At 29.4% G+C, this 17,494-nt stretch overlaps 1 long non-coding RNA gene across 2 annotated transcripts; it reads right to left on the bottom strand.

Annotated features, from left to right (window-relative positions):
- Positions 1-1,446: 1,446 nt before the first annotated feature.
- Positions 1,447-15,689, bottom strand: LOC123267406. 2 transcript variants are annotated; one of them, XR_006510027.1, is made up of 3 exons: positions 15,524-15,689; positions 12,117-12,342; positions 1,447-1,637 (listed from the first exon to the last, which is right to left on the bottom strand). It is a non-coding gene; the product is annotated as an uncharacterized LOC123267406 (long non-coding RNA). The 2 variants fall into 2 exon arrangements; XR_006510028.1 differs by having other exon boundaries at positions 12,214-12,342; positions 15,524-15,681.
- Positions 15,690-17,494: the final 1,805 nt, after the last annotated feature.

Raw genomic sequence — 17,494 nt, 5'->3', positions numbered from 1 at the left:
TAGGGTCAGCCTTCGATCTCGTCTCGTCTATTATTTATTTTTATGATCTACATTAAATCTTCGCCTCGATTTGTTATTTCATTGCTTTGTTTCATTTTTGCAATCCAAATTGTATTTTTGATTTAAAAAATTTTCTTCAATTTAACCATTAGTTATTTTGTCTATCTCTAAATATTTTTATTAAAAATTGATCTTAAAATTAGCCTATCATTTAAGTTCGAGATATATTTTTCATTCTTCATTTTTCATTTTTTTTTTTAATATCGGCGCCCGTTTTTCTTGTCATATGCGCACGTAGTCTAAAAAAATTTAGCTTGATCAAGTGGCACCATACTTTTCACGTGACAAATAAGAAAAGTTCGTTTGGCTTTGTATGGTTGTATCGTAGTGAATTTTAATAAAAATTCAATTTAAAAAAAAATACGTAAACTAGGCCACTGATATGAAATACGGACTCATTTTATTGAATTCTTAAACTGATAAAAAAGGTCCGGTCTTGAAATATCAATTTGTTCGGAAGTAATCGTTGGTACATCCAAAATGGTATGACATCCGGACGTCCACGTAAAATTTTTTTCAAAACGTTTTTTTTTTTTCAAAATAGCAAAATGTAATGATTTTAGAAAGTAAAAGATTGTTTAATTTAAATGTTTTTTCGGTGTACATCTACTTATATCATTGTATAAGTGTAATATGATTGCGATAGAGGCATTAAAAGATCACAAAATTTTTGAGTACAAATTTTTATCAGATAATTTATGAAAATTGTATTGTATCAATCAAATAAATAACTTCAGCAAAGGTGTGATTTACCGGGTACACATAACTTATACGTAATAAGGTTAATAAGGTAATAAAATATACCGTCCCTAGACTTAAAGCGAGACAGAACCATCACTTAATGTCTGAGATAGTGTCAAACAATCGAAAGAATAAAATGTTGGGTCTCAGTTGAATGTGAGCTTGTTTCGGGACTCGGACGATGGCCATTAAATTGATAAAGAAGAGTGAAAACTGCGAGTGTCGAGAGCTAAGTGAAGCTGGCCAATATAGTATGGACGGAGAAAGAACCGAGCACAGAGAATTATAGAGACATAAAAATCAGTCCAATGGTCCAATCATTGTATTACGATCCCACGAATGTTTGTTATGTCTTTTTCGAGACACAATTGCTCGCTGCACGTAGTCTTGTATTTACAATGTACAACATTGTGAGATCGTGCGTCCGGATTGTTATTTTTTGCTTATAGCTCGCTCTAAACGCTTTCAGGTCACATGATGGACATCTCTCGTTTGCATCATAAACATGACACTTGGCCGCAAGCATAAATGTATTAATATATCATCGAGTCTTATATTATATTATATTACTTTGTATATTTATATTTATATTTTATTTGTACACAACAACGAAACACTACAGAGAGATAACAGTCATGCCTATTAACGATAAACGATTATTGATTAACATTACTTATATTGCTCTTATACTTTGTTGTTAGAGTTGTATGCATGCTTCTACACTGAGATGATGCTTATTTGTTGATACTCCTCATTATCTTCGGCTATTATTTCATAGACGTGTGTTATACTCGGTGTCGATGTGTGGCTCTTGCAACTGCAACACCTTTACTCACCTGTGTACATACAAATATTAAGTATTAACTATTAAATATATAGAGAAAGATATAAGCAAATAATATGTCTCAGCAGTGTAATCAAGCGAGAGGATATACTGAGGATCATCCGTGGGATAAGAATGAAAATATTATAATAATAATTTGATATTCGATATCACTACTCAAATATATTTTACACGTCAGTACTACACACATATATGACAAAGTAGAGATTATTGAAAAAAATTTTATTTTATTTATGGCCGAGGAGATGAAAGCTGATAATCGAGAATACACTAATCATCTTGTTGAAGTCATCGTAAGTGATTTTGGTTTTTACTATTTCGGTTACCGCTAGACAGCAGGGCTACACTATTTTTTTAAATTTCAATTCTTGATATCATATTTTTAAAATGGTAATTTTAAAAGTTAGTTCCTTAAAAAATTTCTAATATTTTTAATTTGAATCGAATGATAATTGTATAGATGGCGTACAATTCACTAGTTGAAGCATTATTTTTATTTTTGTAATAATTTAATGAAAAGTTATTATTTTGCTTTCGTATTTTTCTCATAAAAAAAAATAGAAGAAAATCTCAATTGAGCTGTTCCGTCGTACGATTAGTTTTATTAGAAAATTTTAAATTAATTAAATAATTTTATACTTTTTATTTGTATATTCGAAAATTATTATTTAAATCGGTAAATAATATAAATACTATATTTTATTTTAAATTCAAACCCGTATTTTTGAGTATTTCATGTTATCTAGAAAAAGATTTATTCATTTGTTTAATTTTATTTATGGCTGTAAATTTCCCAGCCTAGGTATTGCAATAGCAGTCTAGACAATTTTTTTTTTGCTTTTTTATATTTTAGTTATTTTCTAGATTTAGAATAGAAAATGAATTTTTAATGGTAATTTTTGGGATATTTTCTTAAATAGTTTTTAATTTGCTTATGGTCATAAATTTGATACCTGGGTTATATTACTTTGGGTTTTTACTTTTGGTAAATTTCGTATTTTTAATCTTTTAATTGCTAACTAAGTTTAGAAATATTTTTGTAAACGTATCGCCCATCCAGGTAAAAATCTTAGCATCCGTATTCCCTTTCCTGCTTATTTTTCCAAACTGCATAACTTGCAATTATCCTGCCTCCAAATTATTTCCTGGTTAACTAAATTCGTTGCCAAATATTCCTACTCCTAATTTTTCCTGCTTGTAATTGTAACGCCTAGTTCTTACTCTCCTTGTAACAATTTTTGTATTTTCTCTAAGTTAGAGCAAGATCACGTCAACTGGACCCCCTATTTTCCACTTGATTATGAAAATTAAATTCATGTATTTTTTTTATAAGTATATACCAAGATAAAATGATCCCCGAAACGATTTTTAAAAATTTCGATTTTAACAATAATTTTTTTTACAATGAAAATTTTAGGTACTTTTAATTAAAAAATGGATTGTAAACCAACCGTTAAAGTCAAATTGATGGGGCTTGAAGGATTTGTTTTTTAAATGTTTGTATTTTAATAAAATATTAATAACTAAAAATTATTTGTTTATTATCATATTGTTAATTAACTTTTAAGTTAACAGATGAAAATTTCACTGACTTCTCGGTGAAAAAATGAAGTTTTTTTTATCGGTTACATGCGTTATTTATTAAAGTTTAAGATTTCAGAAAAAAATTTCACTGCTTGCGATTTGTTTAAACAATATAAATTTATTTATCACAGCGCGCCGAGCGCCAGGCGCTGTTAGAATACCGCGCCGTCGAACGTCAGACTATGTTACAGCTTCGATTAATTATAATTAAAAATAACAATTAAGAATATAATTATCAAACAAATTTTATTATTATTATGATCAATATTATGACTAATAAAATAAGTAAATTCTCTATTACTAAAGAAAAATAGAAAAAACGAACTAGTATTAAATATTAAATTTTGTAGACATTTGTTAACTTTATTTTATTTTTTTTTTTAAACTTGGTTAATAAAAACTTTTTTATCTTCCGAAACATTATTATATTATTATTAATAATATAGTAATATATTACTATATTATTACTAGCGGACCAGACAGACGTTTTCTTGTACACACGTCTTAAATTAAAAAATTTCAAGTTTATTTGAATGAGTTGTTACAGTTTGGACCGTTTTGATGAAAATTATTATTAAAACGTTATTATAATGACATATTTCAATTAGCACCTGATTGATTTTAACACAATTACACAAAATTTTTTTGAATTTCGATTATAATTTTTTTTCTCAAATGAATATTCGATACTGTCTGTCAGATCCAATGTAAAACATTCCAAGATCAAGAACAATTTATAAATAAAAATTTAAATAAATAAACATTTTTCCGTTGACTGAATTGTGAATCTAAACCATTTTCGAATCCACCTAAAGACACACAAAAAGTTTCATTAAAATTGGTCCAGCCGTTTAGAAAAAGTTCAGTGACAAACACACGCACAGAGAAAATATATATGTAAAGATTAATAATATAATATTGTGTCGGAAGATAAAAAAGTTTTTATTAACCAAGTTTAAAAAAAAAAATAAAATAAAGTTAACAAATGCCTAAAAAATTTAATATTTATTACTAGTTCGTTTTTTCTATTTTTCTTTAATAATAGAGAATTTACTTATTTTATTAGTCATAATATTGATCATAATAATAATAATAAAATTTGTTTGATAGTTAAATAAATTTATATTGTTTAAATAAATCGCGAGCAGTGAAATTTTTTTCTGAAATCTTAAACTTTAATAAATAACGCATGTAACCGATAAAAAAAAACTTCATTTTTTCACGAGAAGTCAGTGAAATTTTCATTTGTTAACTTAAAAGTTAATTAACAATATGATAATAAACAAATAATTTTTAGTTATTAATATTTTATTAAAATACAAACATTTTAAAAACAAATCCTTCAAGTCACATTAATTTGACTTTAACGGTTGATTTACAATCCATTTTTTAATTAAAAGTACCTAAAATTTTCACTGTAAAAAAAATTATTGTTAAAATCGAAATTTTTAAAAATCGTTTCGGGGATCATTTTATCTTGGTATGTACTTATAAAAAAGATACATGAACTTAATTTTCATGATCAAATGGAAAATAGGGGGTCCAGTTGACGTGATCTTGCTCTTAGTTATTCTTACATACCTTGTAGCGCGCAGTCGCATTTCTTTCCTTTAAATAAATTAAAGTTAAACTCAACCTCATGGTTTTTACTTATTGCAACATCTATTATTAGTCTTGCATTTATTAATTGTGAACTAAACATTTTATTCACAATTTATTTGAGTAACTCATTTACTTGGTATAAAATATAAGCTTTAATTTTATACGTAAAATTTTATATATTTGCGGTAAACCAATCGCGAGTCAAAACATGAACCTTGTAGCTCTACTCGAAAAATTCTAATAAAATAAAAGGTTACTCAACGTCATTTTAAAAATTTATTTACGTGGGTATTAATATGACTGTAATTATTTTTACAAAATAATTATTAATTACTAAATCATAAATATCTCGGATGAAAACAAAACTAAAACCTCAACTAACACCGATGAAGAAACATTAATTACAGCAGAGCAAGATGACACCCGATGAACCGTCTAACAAAGAAAATTACAGGTTACAATTGATCGGCCATAAAATTAATTGCCCGTTAAAAGTTATCTGAGAAAATACACATCTATTATATTAAAGCATGATATTAAATGAGCGCTAAGCTCCTTACCTCAAGCTAAATTCTTTCTCCAGCCCATCTACTTTTCTTACAATTGGATTCCTCGGTATGATAACAAACTATTTTCCCGAGTATGTTTTATAATAGATTGCCTACATCTATCTCTAAGCATGCATATATAATATATATTCATTCATTTATGTTTTTATTTATATAAATAAGCACATACGAACATAAAGGAGTAGTCTCATCGAATATAATATAAGGAAAGTCGCAATATAACGAGTGAATGCCATAGACATTTGATCCCCGGTGCACTTTCAGGTGCACTTTCCACACCATGCACACCGCGACTCGTTCAAATTCTTCATCGCGATAAAACTACTAATATATCATATTTTATATTAAATTACCTTATGGGTCCTGTACTATTCAAAGAAAGTTATATATTATATTTTATAGACAGACGTGCCAATTCCTCAGCGAATGCATCGCTGTTTAATATTCACTTCATGCTATAGCGGCTGCGAATCGCGACACCGCGGTCAGTAGCTAAATTTCATGATTATCATTACATTTATTAAAACGCTTTTGAGAATTAGGCTTGCAGAATATTTGATTAAAAATGAAAAAAAAAAATTAAATCAAACAAATACTTCCATCAGCTTATCATATTTAATTAAATTATGTACCGACATAATTATGTGTTATGTGAAACATGGATCAGTATTACCCCTACCTGCATTCTTAGTCTATTGTCGTGCTTACATTTGTACATATTTTATTGAACAACAAAGTACTTAACGTTTAATGCAACAAGCGTAGGTAACACTTGTATTGCAACTTGAAGCTATTGTAAACTGCCTTCACCTATTTTAATATTACACCCTCCTACACTCGTATATGGTGTGCATTACCTGTGCTGTCTTTTCATACATATATTCATATCATAGGTATATATGGACAATAACTAATACAATAACAGTTGGTAGCTAGTTTGCAATACAAGGGATACCAAATTTAATAAACTAGAAATTTAAATTACTCTAATCCTAAACAAATAACGAATCAGGGTTCATTCTTTCGATTAGTTTTGAGAATTTTGATTCTAAACTAACTTCACTTTAGTCATGAATTTTATATTTCTGATAGAATAGAAGCCAAAATGTATTATTAAATAAATTTAGCAAAATTACTTAACGCAAAACCATTGACAGGTTAATTCTATTAAATTTACGGCTATTTGTAGTTATCTATTCTATCCAATATGCCAGTATTGTATCTTTGACTATATTTATTTAGCTGAGGATATAATATAACAAAACACTCTTCCGTACTCTAGGTACAAGGCAACGCGTACAGCGAAAGCACACGCACTATGGTCAAATAAAACTAACAAAACGTACGACCAAGTGACAATGTACTTAATAAAATATCGTGGGAAATTTATTTTAACAATATCTCTCTATATTTATCATGGAAAGTTTGTTAAATTTACAATTGATGATTATCTTGTCCATGGAATTTACACCGTTTTTGTTTTTAATCGTTTTATTGTTAGGTTGTTTATTAGGTAAGGTGATAATGATCAATTTATTTTTTTGAGCTTAAGCGGAAAATTTATATTATATTATGTAATTACCTTAGTAGTTACATAGGCTTTACTTTTTTGTCAACACAATAGAACACATACCTTATTTTTAGATTGAAAAAGATGATTTGGTTTATAAAATTATAAAAGGATTTTAATTTTTTTGAAAATTTCTTTATTTTTAAAAAATATAAAAGAATTTATTGCATAACTCACGTAATATTATTAAACTGCTGAATTATTCTGAGCATAATAAATAGTCGATGAAATCAATTTTTATTAAAAATTCCACAAGGTAAAAAATTCAAATCAATGCTAGATACAGGAAAAGCAAATCAAAATTCAATATAAATAATTTTTAAACTTTTTTTGTCAAGATGTTTTATATTATTTAAAAATTAAAATTTTAATCAATTATTTAAAATCATTTTGTTGATCAACGTAAGTTTAGTTTTAGAATTTGGTCATTATAGAATTCGAATTCGAGCTTTTCTTGTATATATCTCGAATTACAGAAAATTTTTAATATTTTTTATTAATATTAGTAATTAAAATAAGGAGTACAAAAAACAAAATGATCGAAAAGCATAAAAGTAAAGTATGTAGGATATCAGACGCGAAAGGGTGAAGATGAAGGACACGAGCAAAGCATGAGCATAATACACATAGCAAAGACAAATATAGTAAAATCTGAGAGACATTATTTCCGGTGAGCATCAGTGTCAAGTGTTTTATAGTGTGTACAGTATTTAACTAACTGTTGTTAGTTGTTAGTTGTAAGTAATACAAAGATGAAGAATAAGCATAATATAGAATAATATAAGATATAAGTAAAGCCCAGAATGCAGAGTGTTTAAAAGGGAAGAGAGACAGTGCTTGAAGCAGTGAATAATCCAGTAGTAATTCAAGTCAGCCGGCAAGCTGGTTTGCCTAACGAGATGTAACTCAAAACTACTTATGTAAGCTTCTTGAGAATAATAATACCTTCAAGTGTGCTTACTACGCCGTGGTGGTTGCCTCGGATGCTAGAAGGTCGGCGAAAACTCTAATGTCACGACGGAGTTCAGAATACACGGTTCTATCCTATTCAATGTATTTATTTCTTTATATTTCTTGCGATACTCTACTCTGTCTACTATTTTTTACCCTGTCCCTATCTGCTTCCACGCTATTTTTTATCAATAGACTTGAATTTTTTCATCTTCGAGAAAGATCGTATGTTTGACCTCTGAAAAATATATAATCCATTGCACAATAGTTATTTTAATGCCGTAAGTCATACAAAAGACACTCGGTCATACTCTAAATAAAAATAAATCGTGAGAAATGAAATAATATTATAAATTAAAAATTCCATAAATTTTTTATTTTTGCGTTTGTGTTTTTATCTAACGCTTTATCTCGTTATACTTTATTTTAGTAATTTTTTTATATTATTTATATCATACGATTTAGGTACACGTTTATTATCCAGAATGTTTTTTGTCGCAATGCGACTCGTAACTTCGTACGGCCTGGGTAGAAAGATCACTCGCGGTCGCGCATACGTAAGAACAAAATCTCGGGTATCTCGCCGAAAAGTCCACGCACGGGTGAGTACATGTATGCACAAACTTTTAGCAACGTACAGTCGAGACTCGAGTACGAGCTAATGCCCTCTACTCTAATAAAAGTTGAGATAAAAATAATAAAAAGTTTAGTGAGCAAATAAAAATAAATAATAAACAAAGGCGAGATAGCGACTGTAAAAAATAATAAAGCGACAAGACAAAAGACAAGTTGCGGTACTCGCAAAACATCCTCGGCATTACTTGGCTACATGCCGCGAATTCTCCTGTATAATTTTCATTAATCTCGTTCAAGCATTAATCCCACCTCCAGGATAATACACTCTCAGGAATAAATGAAGTAGATCTGCTCGACTAGAGAAGATTCGTTATTTTTAAATTATTGAGCAATTTCAGGGAGCGAGATATCGTTGCAAAATATTGAGAAACTCGAGAAATTAGTCGAGTAGTTTAATCTTAAAAATTTAATAATCATTTAAATAAACTAGTTTCTTTTTTTTTGTTTTGGATAATTAATTAAAATTTTTAATAAAAATATTTTTTTTTTATTTACAGTTAAAATATAATCACGTTGCTTAATTTAATTTCTACAAGCTTTAAATTTTTCCAACAAATTACAGCAATGCCAAATTTTTTTTCGGTATCAACGTGGAAGTTATTTATTTATCGGAAATGAACGACGGTCTTGGAGTTCATTGCTCTTGGCAGCGGGCTCCAATAAAGCTGTGGTCCAACTTTGCCAAATAAAACAATTCAAGTATTATGTCCACGTATATGTTCACTATCGAGTCCTCCAACACGGATTGTTCGCGACTGGCGCCCAAAACTAAAAAAATCTTCCTTGTATATCTATATATAAGTCCAAATATCAATTGGTCAGTCTGATCGCGTGTGAGAGTTCATCGGGAAGGTATTTTTAAAACTTGTTTCAGACCTCATTGCCATTTTAAGATCCTTCGTTCGCGGAAGATGATCAGTCGGGCTAATAATCATTTCTTCTAAAAATATTATTGGTTATTTTTTTATATAACAAATTACTGACTTAGTTACATAATATAATATAAAATATATAAGATAATATAATCTATTTTTTGAGAATCGGTCATTTCCTACTGGCCAAAGCGGTTAGAATTCGTTATCTGTCGATTAATTAGAGTAGGCAGTAATTGCTCTGAATATTCAATCATGTGAAAAAGTAAGTTAATTATTTGATAAACTAATTACGAATTTAATGTAGATAGCTGATATGACGTTATCTCAGTCTTGGTCTCCGACAAAAATAGATAATTGTGAAACATAAATGACAACGTCGTGATACATATTAAATGAAAGTGGTTTTCTGGAGCCATAGTCGTCGTTGTCTACATCGGTACGGTGACAAATGAGGGAATTGGCGCGGAAATTAGTATGGTTATTACCGCGATAAGGGAGAGTGAAATATAATTTTTTATTTAATTGTAAAATACCTGACCGTAATAGTAATAGTAAATGAGTAAATAAAATTAATAATACTTATACTCAAGCTCAGACAAGCTCGGGTAAACTCTAGTATAGAGACAAGACGGCAAGTGTATTTTTAAAACTTGTTCGATACGTCAAACCATGTTGGGTATGGCGCCATTTCGCAGATGACCGTTGGATGGGTATGGGTGGCCCTTGATGCCAGCGGTGACGAAAGAAATCTCCAGAGTCTCTTTGATAATAGTGTCCGAGCAGCCGAGGATGGAAGATATTATCATGGCTCAAGGGAAGAAAAGAGACGATAAAGATGAAGAAAGAATAAAAAGAACAAAATTCATTATTTATTCTTCCTCGTGTTAGCGCTATGCTGTCTTTTATTTATTTAACTTATTTATTTTTCAAAGGGTGACGTCAAGTAACAAGTAGTTTGATACCAGTGTGAGATACCCTGCGAATCGAACTTGTGTCCGTAAAGAGACTTTATGATCAACTGTAAAAATACGAGTATAAATATACTATATGGCGGTCGGGTTGTTAATGAACATTATTTTTCGCGGCGACGGTTCCTGTTCTTTTATTTGCACGTCATACCGTGACATCTCAGACAAAATATACGCAGTCTTTCAGATTATATGTCCGTGGAGATAAGAGGTAGTAGTCTTTTATAATACTTAACGATCGCTTAAATCATCAGTCGAATCGCGGTGTACGTTTGCGAGGGACTTTGTTGCCACTCGGGTTAATCAGCGATCAAATTGTACAAGAGCAATTTGTGGTGCAGTGTTATTTTGTACGCAATACACTGCAGAATGAAAATTCTTACTGGATACTGATCACTGTGATTTAATTAATTTTGATTACTGACAATTAGTTTATATGCAGTGGCAATTACTGACTGCTCATTGGATGTCGCAATCGATTTTTTTCATTTCGTGGTATAATTTTGACGAACGAGCAATTAATTATACAACAGATATGAAACATTTAGACGATTATGCAATGACGCTTTTTTTCTTGTAAATTAAAAATTAATAAAATATTTATTCACTTGTAATTTTAAAAAATTCAACTTTGTAAAGCTTTGAAGATTGAAATTTTAATTTAGCTAAAAAAACGAAAATGTTAAGATGGTAGGTGAACGACCTCTTGGCGGTCTTCCGAGTTGGAAAAAGTGTAATTGCGCAATTAATCATTTACTTCAATTAAACTCGACAAGAATTTATCAAAACACTTATTAACCCACCGAAAGACTTTTGATTAACAAAAAAAAAATCAGTTAAAAATTTTCTCCACTGACCGTTTTACCCCGGGTAACACATTAGATTAAATACATTATCGATGTAAATAAATTTTACCTTGTTCATTGCAGCGTGAGTTGACGATAAATTAGTCAGTCGATTCCAACTTTAGAAATTGTGTCATGAACAATAATCAAAAGCGCAGTGAGAAAGCAATTTTTAAGACAACTTAGCAAATTCTTTGATGTGATAATATCGTCTAAATTCTTAAAATTTTTCTTCATGGTTTCTACATGTCAAAAAATATGTTTACGATGATGATAGTAGTAAAAATAATGATAATGATTCTTGGGTAAGTAATTCAACTCTCTAGATCAAAGTACCTTCTCAATTGATTTGTTTTGAAGAGCTTCGGGAAAAAGCGGCATTAAAAATTAATAGAGGTCACAGTACACAGTATAAGTGCAGAATGTTATATGGAGTGAGCTTGTAATAAATGCTAGAGTGCATTGACTCCAAAAGTTTGTGTTACATCAGAAAAACATAAACTTTTATTTCCACAAAAATATAATTCTGAGGAAATAAAAAGTTTTTCTTTCAGTTATACAGTAGAGAGGAAGTAACTCATCGGTATGAGAATCGGCAATGCAAGATACTGTGTTATTTGTACCAGAGTTTGTAAATGGATGGAACATTTTTTTGATCAAGGATTGAGGGCAAAAAAGAAGACTATAAGTATAGTTAGTAACGTACAACGTCTACTAGTGCAGCAGTACGCTGTATTGCTACGTACAACAAGGAACTGACAGGAGACCGGAATATCGGCGATTGAATTTTATTCGAGTACTATATATACATGCAGTCTGCAAGAAAACGGGAAGCCCCTTTGGCTATCGCCAGCAGATAGCACACACGTACCTCAGTTCTACGAGAGATTTATTTCTCTCACATCTCACGTTGGATTGGTATAGGTAGGAATTTTTCCGTGTGTCTATAGACCGTAGACTGTGCTCACCTATCGATTCTGTTAGATCTTTTGGGCGTAGGTTCAGTACTGGAGCCCGGAGCCGCAATGCATCACCTTTTTTGTCTCATTCCAATTGAATCCATTCAATTATTGCCCTTGAAGAAGAGTCGTCTTCCTCTGTAATTAATTTCTCATGGTAAATTTAGATTGACTAATAAATTTATTAAAAATTGGGAAACAACTTATAAACGGTAATTGAAACATCCTTTTAATTATCTAATTTTCTTACTGACAGTTACATAGTATTTTGATTATTGAGTAATTTTAATTAATAATAACAGTCCGTTAGAGTTATTAATTAAATTGAATTAATGATTTTGAAATTATTACATTAATAATAAAACAGTTTGTGTAATTACGGTAGAAAATATAAATAATTCATCTAAAACAGGTTATTGAAATATTTTTTCATTTTAATTGACAATTGAATAATATATTTACGTTGACGTGAAAAGTTATTTAACTGTCAATTCAGTTATAATTTCTATCAATTAATTTTAATTGGTAATTGTATTTTAATTATTGAGCAATATTGATTGAAAATTAAGTACGATAAGTTTATTTTATTTGAATAAACAACATTTGCATAGAGAGTTTTAAACCAAATTTTTAGTAACGAGATTTAGGATGAGGGTCATTTAAATATTTGAATTTTAATTATTTATTTATTTTCTGATAATAAAGATATAAATTATCAAACAAACAACGAAACAAATACAAATATCTTAATTTTATTTTTTTCAAATTTAATTTATTTAAAAATTTTCAAAAGTTTTTGTTTGTGACATCGTCTTTAATATTTTTTATTTTTATCTAAAAAAGACGAATAACTGCTAATAATTTTCAATCAATGTGAATTATTTCATAGTTCATTGATTAATTTTTGATGAAATAGTTACGCAAAAAAAATAGTACTTAAAAAGCTTGGATATTAATTTTTCTGAATAACAAAATCACAAAAATTTTCAAATGTTTAATATTTAAGTATAATATTATTTAAAGAGTTATTAGTAATATATTGAAATGATAAAAAAATAATTAACTCAGACAAATCGAAAACCAAAGCAGATGATAAAAACGAGGCTTCTTTTTAATATTAATATAATTTTTTGTGCTCATTTACAATAACTCTTCGGGGATAAAAAAATATTTTAAAAGGTATATTTATAATAAAAATAACTGAAAAAAGATGAACGTAATTAAATATGAATTAAAGTAAGATTGATCGTGAGCAATCATCGTGCAACAATTACAGCTGACCTACCTTTCATGCACAAAACACAAACACAGACTTACATATATATTACATATTATATATAAATATATAAAAGTATATATCTATAGATCGGTACATAAAACATTAGAGTGACTGTTGCCCAATAGCAGATCAGCAAGAATTCCCTTAAAGTTTAAAAAGTAAATGAAATTGGTGTGTTTACGTGAGGTAAAATTAGGATAATTCTATATATAGTCTTAGAGTTGATTGCTTTCACGTTCGTTACGCCTTAATTAAATCGCTTGACGATACACACCGACGTGGTGTCATTGCTTGCGAGAACTCATACCAATAAGACCTTGGAGGCAAATCTAGAACAACTTCAAGGCTTAGATAATCGCATTAAATCCTATCCTCAAAATTCCTCTTTCTCAGTACTCATTCTCATTTCATTAAACTGAAGATAAATACTTCTCTCAATTTAATTAATTACTTTTAAAACACTTAAACTCAGCAGTTCTCTACTCCGAATTAAATAGAACGAAATAATTTTGCGTAACTTGGCATTTAAATTAAACCAAGATCCGGCTGATTTTATGAAAAAGTCTACGAATAAAGTCAGTGCATGAGCTGTTATGTACTGATGAGTTGAAAGAGCCGACAGGATCACAGATGATGAGGATGACGTAACCACAGCGCTCATCAGACCTAATGGTACCCTGCGCTGTACTGCGCAGACCACAAAACTAAATGAAACTCGTTTCGCGGGATAGGGAGTACAGGGTTTCTATACCATCAGCCATCAGCTTGGGATTGGATGAGCCTCGCCTCGAATATCTTCTGAATTCTTACATATAGATGTAATGTCTGAGATAGTGATAGTGATAGTAATGATACTTCAGTCCATTCAAATAGGATCATTTCAAGAAATTTAAAGGTGCTCTCATGTATTTGCATAAATAAAGTTTCGGTGCTTTCATTATTTTTTTTGAGTTTTCTTTTTCGATTGTAAGACGGAAAAAAAGTCTTGTCAATATTACAGAAAAATTCTGTAAAATTTACAGTTTTATTCTTGTCAAAACATAACTTGCAAATTTACATTAGAATAAATGTAAATACAGTATTAGAAAATTTATAAATTTTACATTGGAAAAATGCATTATATAAAACTATATAAAATAATGTATGGTTAAAAATTTTATACAATTTTATATAAACATTTATATATAATTATATAAAAATTTCTTTTCCGGGTATGTTATTTTTACAAATTCATTTCTGAAAATTTATCATTTTTCTTTATAAATATAACAATTATAAATATAACCAAGAATATAATTTTGAAGAGGGTAATTGTTTTGAATCAAGACGAAAAATTTTACATCTTTTTTTTTTCGTATAGTTTTTCTATTCTAATTTTTAGTTAACTTCCTTTTTCTGCTATTGCTACAACATTATTATCATTTTCGTCGATATTATTTTTATTATTGACATTTTTCTTACACCATTCTCCAAACTTCTTTGAAACCATTTTCATAATAAATTGTAATCTTTCCTATAAATTTTTCCATATAACAAGTGTCGAACGTCATATAAAATCGACGTAACTAGTTAAATTTCTCTGGTTATACAACAAAGAGACAAACAAAATTTATTAACTGGATTTGGTATAATCAAAATCATTACACTCTTATTATTATAAATATATACATATATAAGAGTAAGTTACAGTATCTTGTAATATAACAAAGAAACACGTATGTTTATTTATTTAACATTTACATTTGATGTAAGTTATTCGTAAAAAACAAGTGGAGTAAATAAAAGTATATTGAGTATTGAGTACAGCGGTGAAACAATTTCCGTGATCGAATAAATTTATCGAGTTGACACCATGTCAAGTGTCATTCGAAAACATTTCCTTGAGGACAGATTAAAAACACCTTACAGTACAGCTCACACACTTATCGCATCACGTGTATTCTATATACTAAGAACAACATACAACATACTACATACTGCATTAACATACGAACTCAAACATTTTGCGGTAATAGTATTAACAGACAAGTTTGTACTTACAAGTTACACTGTCGAGTAATTTGTTTTCTTTCTACTCAGCTAATGTAAATTGTGTGACTATATACTACTATACTCAATAGTTGGTAGGTATCGAGTCTGCTCTGTGCTCTGTACTCTACTCTATATCTCTAGTGTCTATACCAGCTTGGTATCATGTAAATGTATGTAATTTAACGATGCATCACATCAACGTGGGTCGTAAGTCGTAAGTAAAGAAGGCGCCACGATTCTAATCGGCACCGGCTTCGATCACTTTCAAGACAGATTCAGCTCGTTAATTATTAACGGAGCTTCTGCAACTTCTATCGAGTCTCTTCATCAGTCTAACTACTGGATTTAATCCATTCAAGCTCCAACACTCAACTCACTCTTTGCGGGTAAATATGTAGAAAGTGTTACTATCTTTTCAGTTTGATTTATTCATCTGAAGACGAGATTTTGTAGTAAAAAACCGCGCGAATAAAAGTTTCCTGCAGAATAGAGGACGGATGAAAGATGGAAGATGAAATCGACCCACGCTCAATAGAATCTGCTTTCGGAGCTTTGTATGCTAAAATTTTGAGTGCATGTATCTAGTAACCTTTAGAGACGGCTAGGTCACTACGGCAGATGTTCGACAACAAATTACTGATATTAATGCAGATATACTGAATATATTAAACTCAAATATTCAGCAGGTGTTACATTGAATTAAGGTTTTGAATAAGTTATTATAGTTATTACAAATCGATAAAAATTGTTATTTTCGAAATGGTATTAAACGTTTTAGCGTAAAATATATTATTATATTATATCTCGGTCTATTTTTTTTACTGCAAGAAAATAAAATACAAAAAATTGTTTATGATTAAATATTTAATTAGCAAATCGATTCATTGTTGGAAAAAAAATGAAAGTGTAATTCAATACAATGTAGAAATAGTTAGCATCAATATTTATAATTCGTGACTCGGTTTACATCATGTGAGTTTAAATGATGAAATTTACTATCATATTACTCGGTACTTCATAACACAGATGGTTGATTAAAAACAGCTCTGTTTATCCAGGCTGATGGATAATGTCCGTCATTATTTGTTGGAGATTTTTCGAATTAAAATATTTAAAACATTAAACATGGCTGTCATTTGTATTGCTCTGTGCTCATTCTTCTCATCTCTTTGCTCTTGGTTTGGTTTTATTTACCATCCGTAAATTGAGGAGGGTAATAAACAGGATTTCTGATGGATCAATATCACGAGCGGTGACAAATAAGGGTGACGTGTCTTATGTTATCTTCTCAGCACTCGAAATAATTTGCAATTTCTATTTAGATATACGGAATTAATTGATTTATTTATTTTGTGGCTATTTTTGGAGAAATTTACAAATTTTGAAAACATTGTAAAGTGGTGTAACTGAACTTATAAATTTAAAACTCGACCTCGGGTCAAGGCCCTCGGCGATCAAAATGCGGTGCACGCGCGACTTTTTTTTTCGACGAATGACGATTCAAGAGACTGTCAAACTTGTATGCGGCTATTCGAGCAATTTCATACATTTTTATTGGCGAAATCGAGGGAAACAAAAAATCTGGGGCACAATTAGACTCCCATTAAATTTAATATGTGAATTAAAAAAATTTGTTTTTGCTGTACTGATTAAATTAGTAAAAAATAAAAAATAATTAGCTGAGACCTTATATAAACTCGTTTTCTAATAAATTACAAGCAATATAAATTAAAATAAATGAGTGATTTGAAATTGTGATTAGAAAATAACATCTGAAGCATTTAATTGACCGGCAATTAGGCTTTTTGATAATAAATAAATATTAATAATGCATGTTTATTTATAAAATGGATTAAAAATAAAAAAGATCAATTACGAGGATAAAACGTAAACACCTAATTGAATATAATATTTTAACAACCGACCATTAGATCGTATCGTATTATGCCTTTATACCTTTAAGAGCCGTGATTGAAATTA

Source organism: Cotesia glomerata, linkage group LG1 (genome assembly GCF_020080835.1).
Source record: "Cotesia glomerata isolate CgM1 linkage group LG1, MPM_Cglom_v2.3, whole genome shotgun sequence".
Lineage (NCBI taxonomy): Eukaryota > Metazoa > Arthropoda > Insecta > Hymenoptera > Braconidae > Cotesia > Cotesia glomerata.
This window is presented reverse-complemented; position numbering and strand designations above follow the sequence as displayed.